We start from the raw sequence: 8691 nt of genomic DNA on the forward strand, positions 1-8691 counted from the left end.
CTTGGACAATTCCTATTCTGAACATATGAACTATGGCCAGTTAAAATGCCCGCAATACTTCCGCAAGTCTTCCTACTTTCTGACAGGATAAACTTTGTAGTATGTTTGTTAAGTTCTGACAGGAAGAGCTTAGTATGTCTAGCAGCATTAAGGCTCAGCCACATGTCATTATGGGAAACTTCTTCCCAGTTTTTGATAGTAGCATCAGCCAATGCTACTGACACCTCAATTACTGATTTCTGTCCGGGCGTCGTAGAAATTGGACCCCATATTGCTAAAGCATCCGAAATTTCATTTCCCTCTACACAACAATGACCAGCGCAACAACCGGTATCCAATCTAGGCCTGCCTTAATAAGGAACTCCAAACATCCTGGTTTTGCGCCGAGGTCCACCAATTCGATATCCCCAAAAGCTGTCTGGCATCCTGGCCTACGCCATCCGTCCATCTTAGGCAGGGTCTACCTTATCTTCTTTTTCAACCATAGATATTGCCCTCATAGTCTTTCTGGGCTGAATCATCCTCATCCATACCGCTCACCATAACCTATTGAGCCGGATTTTATCCACAACCTGACGGTCATGGTATCGCTCATAGATTTAGTTATGTAGGCTACGAAATCATCCATCCTCATGTAGGGGGCCAAAAGTTCTTCGGAGGATTCTTCTCTCGAACACGGCCAAGAGTTCACAATTCTTCTTGCTAAGAACTCAAGTTTCCGAGGAATACATGAGGACTGGCAAGATCATTGTCTTGTACAGTAAGAGTTTTGACCATATGGGGAGACATTTCGCGCCGGCTGCTCGATCTGGATGAAGGCAATTTGTACGTCTCGGGTGGATCTTCCCATGATATCGATATCGTCAGCATAGGCCAGTAGTTGAATATTCAAGCCCTTCTATTTGACAATTATCGGTGAAATTATGCAGACACCATTAATTCAACACTCAGTCCACATTGTGAAGTGATGCTCCTTGTAAACCACGACATAAGAAACGCTTTAAATTCTACGAGGTGGTGCCACATGCTTGAAACACTGGAAAATCGTTTCCATATACCAGGCTACCTATTGATGATGTTGGAGGACCGTGCCCTAGTTTACGAAACCCGGGGAGGACAGTGCAGAATGAGGGTCACGTTGGGAATGGATAAAGAATCCATCGTCGGCCCGGACCTGTGGAATGACTTAATCTTGGGAAACATAATTAAGAGGTAGATGGATCGCGTATTTCTTAAAAGACGTGCCGCCCTGGTTCAATAGAAAACACAGTGAGGTTTACTATTACCTAACCTAGCTGACATGGGACAGGTTTTACCTACACATAATCGAGAAATCACTGCCATCCGACTGCATTTATTGCAAGGATGTGATAGATAATACCCTCCCTTTCGATGGAAGGGTGCCTTGCGTCACTACACATCATATTTGAGACCATATTGCAAAGAGAGGACACGTGGAACACTCACGACGTTTTTAAAGCGAAAAAGGGGGAAATGGATAGGAGAGATGCCAGGGCAGCTGAGGTTCTTGAATTTGTGGCGCAGCAGGATTCGCAGCGATATAGTTTCTGCGTATTCCTAAAAAAAAATAAGCGTTAACTATTAAAATTGCAACAGGTAAATACCTAAAAATTCATGGGCTTGGCCTGAGGTAATGTGTCAAACGGTTCTGGGTAAGAGTCCTATAGGCTCCAGGATGGTGTCTGTTTGAGACTGGAGTCCGGCGCTGTGTGCGTAAATGCATTTTACCTCCCTACCAAAAAAAAAAAATAACTCAAAAGCAAAGGAAATGGAAAACACAACTGAAGCAGCCAAAGCACTTATCCAACAAAAATTATTCCGAAAAAAACCAAAAAAATCCCACTTTGTCTAAAGTGGGGGGAAACAGAGATGCTTGACTCATTACTGTAACAAGCAGGCTCAAGCATGCTGACACTGCTGCGGAATTTAGGCGACTAGCTACGTCCCGGAATGCGTACTCGCGAAAACGCTGCTTTCTTATTTGAGTTCAAGTCCCGTAAAAGTAAATCGAACGATTTAAATTGTAAGTTCGAATTATCCTCAGACTTACTACCGTAGTTCACAAGGGCAAACAAAATGAAAGGGCAAAAATTAAAGAAGAACAAAAATGTAAAGGTCGCGAGGCGGTCGACGGCAGCATAGCAGTGCCACATATGTAGAAGATTACAAATATTTGAAAACGGTAGATTGATTACAACGTACATTTTCCCTTATGACAAAATTATGTAGAATTGAAGGTTATCTATTTTAAGAAACTGTCAAGAAAGGAGATTCCTCTACGAAACGAAGGCACGCCTGCTCTATCTGCAAAGACGGATTGAAAAGGACCCAATTCTGTACAGTTTTCTCGATAATTTTGATGCAGGAGTTTCCCTACGCGCCAGGCATCGTAGCTAGAGGTAAGTTAGTAAGAAGTAAGTCTTCTAAATAGCCTGCTAGGAAAGTATTTAGAGCCACCCTTCATCATCATCAATGGTGGAACAACCGGTATCCGGTCTAGGCCTGCCTTAATAAGGAACTCCAGACATCCCGGTTTTGCGCCAAGGTCCACTAATTCGATATCCCTAAAAGCTGTCTGGCGTCCTGGCCTACGTCATCGCTCCATCCTAGGCAGGGTCTGCCTCGTCTTCTTTTTCTACCATAGATATTGCCCTTATAGACTTTCCGGGTGGGATCATCCTCATCCATACGGATTAAGTGACCCGCCCACCGTAACGTATTGAGCTGGATTTTATCCACAACCATAGATTTTGCCATTGTGTAGGCTACGGAATCGTGCATCCTCATTCTTCGGAGGATTCTTCTCTCGAACGCGGCCAAGAGTTCACAATTTTTCTTACTCAGAACCCAAGTTTCCGAGGAATACATGAGGACTGGCAAGATTATAGTCTTGCACAGTAAGAGCTTTGACCCTATGGTGAGACGTTTCGAGCGGAACAGTTTTTGTAAGCTGAAATCGGTTCTGTTGGCTGACAACAACCGTGCACGGATTTCATCATCGTGGCTGTTATCGGTTGTGATTTTCGACCCTAGATAGGAGAAATTGTCAACGGTCTCAAAGTTGTATTCTCCTATCTTTATTCTTCCCGTTTGACCAGTGCGGTTTGATGTTGTCGGTTGATTCGTCTTCGGTGCTGACGTTGCCACTATATATTTTGTCTTGTCTTCATTGATGTGCAGCCCAAGATCTCGCACCGCGCTCGATTTGGATGAAGGCAGTTTGTACGTCTCGGGTCGCTCTTCCCATGATGTCGATATCGTCAGCATAGGTCAGTAGTTGGGTGGACTTAAAGAGGATCGTACCTCAGCATCACGGATCACTTTCTCGAGAGCCAGGTTAAGGAGGACGCATGATAGAGCATCCCCTTGTCGTAGACCATTGTTGATGTCGAATGGTGTTGAAAGTGATCCTGCTGCTTTTATCCTTCCTCGCACATTGGTCAGGGTTAGCCTAGTCAGTCTTATTAATTTCGTCGGGATACCGAATTTTCTCATGGCCGTGTACAGCTTTACCCAGGCTATGCTATCATAGACGGCTTTAAAGTCGATGAATAGATGGAGCCACCCTTGCGAGGGAAAAGTGCAGAAATAAGTGTCTTTCTGCATCTGTCCGCATTGTTCCTAAATACAGTGTCACTCGAGGAGTGAATTTTAACATTAAGAGTTTTCTGCTGTCTGCTTTCATTAACGATGGTCGCGATGTCCAGATCATGATTAAGGGCGAGGCTATTTAAAACCAATATTCATACCGTGAAATTAGGGAGTTCAACTTGATAGACATTTTCTATTAATAACTCTTATTTATTAAAAGCAGGAGAAAATGAACGTAAGCTCCCGCTTTTTCGTTGGCCGTCAAAATTGTATGGAAAAGTTGAAAAAATATATTTGACTCCAGTAGAAAGTCTTCGAAGGATGAAGTACGTTAAAAAATTTATTTGTTTGGCATATTACGTCGCGAAGTTGTTTTTTTTATCGATACGTATGAGAAAGGCATTTGGGGTGGGAAAGTAAGGCCATAAGGAACAAAATTGCTGGAAGTTGGTGTCGGCTTTACCTGAAGCTTCCGGTTTGCATTCTTCTGTTTAGTTAGCAGTTTAGTCCTCGGCATTTGGAATTATTGGCTACGTGACCGCAATTTCCGCAGTTGGTTCACACCAGCTCGGTGGGATGGACGGGTTATTATTTCAAGAATTATGCTTATGCGTATAATCACAGGATATATGAGGGTCAGAGCATTTTACGTAGTTTGCAGAGACGTGGCTAAAGCGCGGGGGAATGGAAACATTGGGTATCTCTGTCTGTCTCTTTTGGGTGTCTCCCATCTAATAAGCTGTCAGAGAAGGCGTCTTATTCTAAGAGTTTTCATAGTGTCACATTTCGAAGCAAAGATGGCTCTGAAGAGAAGGAGGTCATTAGAGCCAGACTAGGAGGTGAACTGGTAACCTCTGAAGCGAAATGTCACGCAAAATAAGCGTAGGCTGTTCATCCACCTTGAAGGTAAAGGAAGTACTTTCGTGCTTTCATTAGCAATCTTTGTTGTCTAAAAAGATATAAATAATTGTAACTTAGCATCAGGGAAAGTAACAATTTAAGGATAAACCCCCTGAGGTGTTTTTTAAACGAGCCTTAACGTAGTAATAAGTCTTGTTATTTAGGATTGTTCGACGCTATGCCTTCATAATTCTTCTTCATCCATCATGTGATTTGTTAGGAAAAACTAAAGCGCAAATTTTCCAGATCTCTGCAAAGATGGGAGCTTAAGCCCATCTTTTCAACATTATTATTTAGTCATTTCTATTTGGCATTATTGTGAGTATTCTGTCAAATCTAATGTCGGCCGAACTAGTTAAATTATCTTTATTTCCCAAAATAAATATATTTTCACATTTTTAAAAGATTGTCAGCTATGACTACAATACAACTTTAGTTTGACAGTCTCCCCTACTCAGAATATTTTCTAGTAGTTTTTGCGACCCCCGTGGAGTTGCGATTTCCACTTATTCAAAAGTCGAAAGAGTTTCAAATCTTTTCCAAGGAATGGAAGAAAAGAGTAATTCTTAAAAAGGCAAGGGTAAATCTTGCAAAAGGGCAGTTGCTTTGAGTGTCATAAATGAATGACCATTTGATTGCTTCCTGTTATCGCAAAGGTAACCTCGAGGGCCTGATCGGACATTCTGAAATAATACGCAGAGTTTAGATACCACTTCACTTGCCCTTCATTAATTTCGCCAAAGCTTTCGGCAGTGTCTGGATGGGGTGTACCTAAAATGTTTCTGGTAGAAACCGCTCCTCGTCTCCGCAGCTCTAACTCTCATCTACTAAGTATATTAAGAAGTTCGCGGAATGAAAATGAAAACGGGGATTTACACATAATTGTAAAAATTGCTTTATTTTTCTGTGTGATCTCCTTTAACTTCAATACATTTACTAGTGTACTCCTGCATCTGCTCCCCCTAGACCTCCACATCAAATATGTTGCAGCGTGCAGTGCTGTCAGACTACGTGAGTCCGGATGCTGGGCAGAGAAGTCCTACGGCCACAGCAACATCCTAGATGAAATACCTCGAGAAATCTGGGCATCCCCCACAGACTATGTCACACGCAAGGTGAACTTCACGAGAAACTTTGCTGTGGACCTTCCGACTAGGACAAAGTGGAAGACCGGCGGAGTGTTGCAAGACTATGACACGGTATTCTTTACGGACGGATCAAAGATGGCCTATGGAGTCGGCGCGGGGGTTGTCTCGAATACACACGGTGTATCCAACTCGTATGGTCTCCCAGGTTTCACCAGTGTATTCCAGGCGGAAGTACTGGCGATATTGGAAGTCTGTCGATGGCTGGAGCGTGATTCGAGCCCCAAGCGTAACATAACCATTCTGACCGCAAGCCAAGTGGCCATCAAGGCCTTGTGCTCAACAACGACATCTTCCCGGCTGGTGGGGTAGTGCAGAGACGCGCTCAACCATCTGGGCGGCACGCTCGAGGTCACTCTCCTCTGGGTTCCCGGGCATAGGAACATAGAGGGGAATGAGCGGGCTGACGGATTGGCCAGGCAAGGCTCTGCTCTTGGCAGTCCCTCGGCGAATACAGTCGGTATTCCGCTGGCGAGTCTACCCGCACTACCTAGCAGCCGCGGGCCTGAGATCGCGAAGGCTTACAAGCTGTACCAAGTCAAAGAGAATTTGGGCCGCTTATAACATAGCCCGATCACGAGAGCTCCTGTGCCAGACGCGTGCAAATGCATTCAAGATTACGGCGGTCTGCACGGGGCACTGGCCCATAGAGGACCATGCCGCTAGGCTCGGCATACCCTACAACTCGCATTGCCGAAGCTGCGGAGAAGGAAGAGAAACCTTCATGCACTTTCTCTGCGAGTGCTCTGCTCTGGCTCGAGTCAGGCTGCGGACACTGGGTAAACCATTCTTTGGGGACCTCAGCGAGATTTCTAGCTGCAGGGGGCTACGGGCTGGCTCTGAAGATCCGAGCCGGCTGGACTCTGCTTTCCTGCTCCCATAACAACAGTCACGGTCTTAGGAGTTTGTGGCATCAAAACGGCGCAGCAAAGCGCTAATGGGGCACTTATACCTACCTACCTACCTACTCTAATGATTTTGTAATCTAAGGATCTCATCACATTAGTGGTTTCCGGGAAGATCTGCAAAATATCGGTTTACGCCAGCTATTATCTCTTCGTTTGATGACAATCGATATCCACGGAGAAATTTTTTGGGGCGTGGAAGTAGGCAGAAATCAGGGCTAGCTAAAAAAATAGTCACCCTATTTTGGAACTACTTTAATTTCGTGATTTTAGCTGTTGTTTTCTGAGTTGTGGGAGCGGATATATGTAAATTACTTTTTTTCTGCAAACCAGGCCTTCTCTAACGAATTTTCGAGTCAAGCTGGTCCAAAAAATTACAATAATAATTTTATTTTACTATTTTACCAGTTTGGAGATAATCCATTAACAAAATTCCTTTAGCATCCCGAAGCCCTGGCGCTAATATATTTTAAGCCGATTTCTGCTCACGAATTCGCTTCGGTGCAACAGATTCGGGTGGACACCACTCCTTAGTCTCTTGCTTTAGTTTAAGATCATGGGTATTGAACCAGGTCTTATTCACGGCGATTCATTTTTGTTCCATTGTTGAAAGATGCCTGCCCTCACTACCCGATGAGATGCCTTCCGTCTCCACTAATTCTTTCTGTATCACTCAGCGATTTTCCAAAACTTTTCCTTCATTTTTTTATGTTTTCTAAATTTGATATACTTTTTGGGTGAATTGTCTGAATTGGCTGAATTGTGTCCAATACTTGCAAGACCATTTGGAAGCCATTGTTTTCGAAGGAGTTGATTCTAACCACATTTACCATTTCTGTATAAGTCTCCATTGAACTCACACTTTTTTTACTAAAAATGCAATAACTGCACGATGTTCGATGTTTTCCATGGTTACAAGGGCACTGACATGCCGACTTAGAAAAGCTTTTAAATAAAAGAGAATTGCCAGATCGAGCTGAAATTCAGGGAATGCTTTAATGAAAGATGGGATGTTAAAATGTGATCTAAAACTTAGTTTTAATATCAACTAATAGAGAGCCTTCCGCAAACTTTTCGAGATACCTAGCATGTTGTGTCAGAATTATCCATCTCCAGGTTGAAACATCAGTAAAGTATTCTTCCATACTTTTGTCTGCAATGGAATCAACTTTAAATTTCAACATTAGAAAAAACAAGTCCAATTTAGTCCACGTAATCTTTAATCGGAATGCGTATTAAAATTGAATATTCTGTAGCCTCGAAAGGACCGCATCACCATTTATTATCATACTCATGTGTTCTAAATTAAATATTACACTCATGAAACCTTTTAAAAAGTGAAACTTTGCAAAAGTTCTCCGGCAGCATTCATCCGACGAGGACTGCTTTTCGAATCCACCTCATTCATTATTGTCCTCCTGATAATAATCGCAGCCTTCACATGAAAATTGAGGCATGTCTGAAAGGATATGAATAATGGCAAAATGTGATTAAATTTTCATATAACACTCTTCATTTGCACGTAATTTTAATGAGCGAAGCATACTTTAGTGTGAGTTTGGGATTCAGTCCGCACCATTTAATAATTTTTGTTTGAGATATTTGTCCTAGTTTCACCACATGGAAGTGTAAAGTCGGGTGGAAATTAGATGTTTTGCATCAGTGACAAGTTACCTCATATTTTATTCAATTTTATACGAAACGTGGACATTACCTGTCGTCTTGGTTTTGAATTTTCCGCGAAGCTTCTCAAATGAACATTGAATGATTTACTACACAGAAACCATTTTCAGATAATAGCATTTGGGGGAGGCGACACTTTCACTTGATCATCAGCATTCTAGCTCCGTTCGAAGTAATTATATTTACAAAGCAACTTAAGCACAACATGCGGAATTAAATTCATGCGAGGTGCATGATAATAATCCGTCGACCCTAAACATCTGATCGATATGAAATCAATTTTAAATTTATGGCAGGAACAGTCCACACAAAATAACTCTTCAAGTGGAATACCCTAATTTGGTATGCAAATCGAAAATGACCAAACAATCTCATCCCATATAATATTCGAGCTCGTACTGGAGCGGGCCCACAAATGGGAAGAAAAACAAAAAGAAAAATTATCT

The sequence above is a fragment of the Hermetia illucens genome, chromosome 5, assembly GCF_905115235.1.
Source record: "Hermetia illucens chromosome 5, iHerIll2.2.curated.20191125, whole genome shotgun sequence".
Taxonomy (NCBI): domain Eukaryota; kingdom Metazoa; phylum Arthropoda; class Insecta; order Diptera; family Stratiomyidae; genus Hermetia; species Hermetia illucens.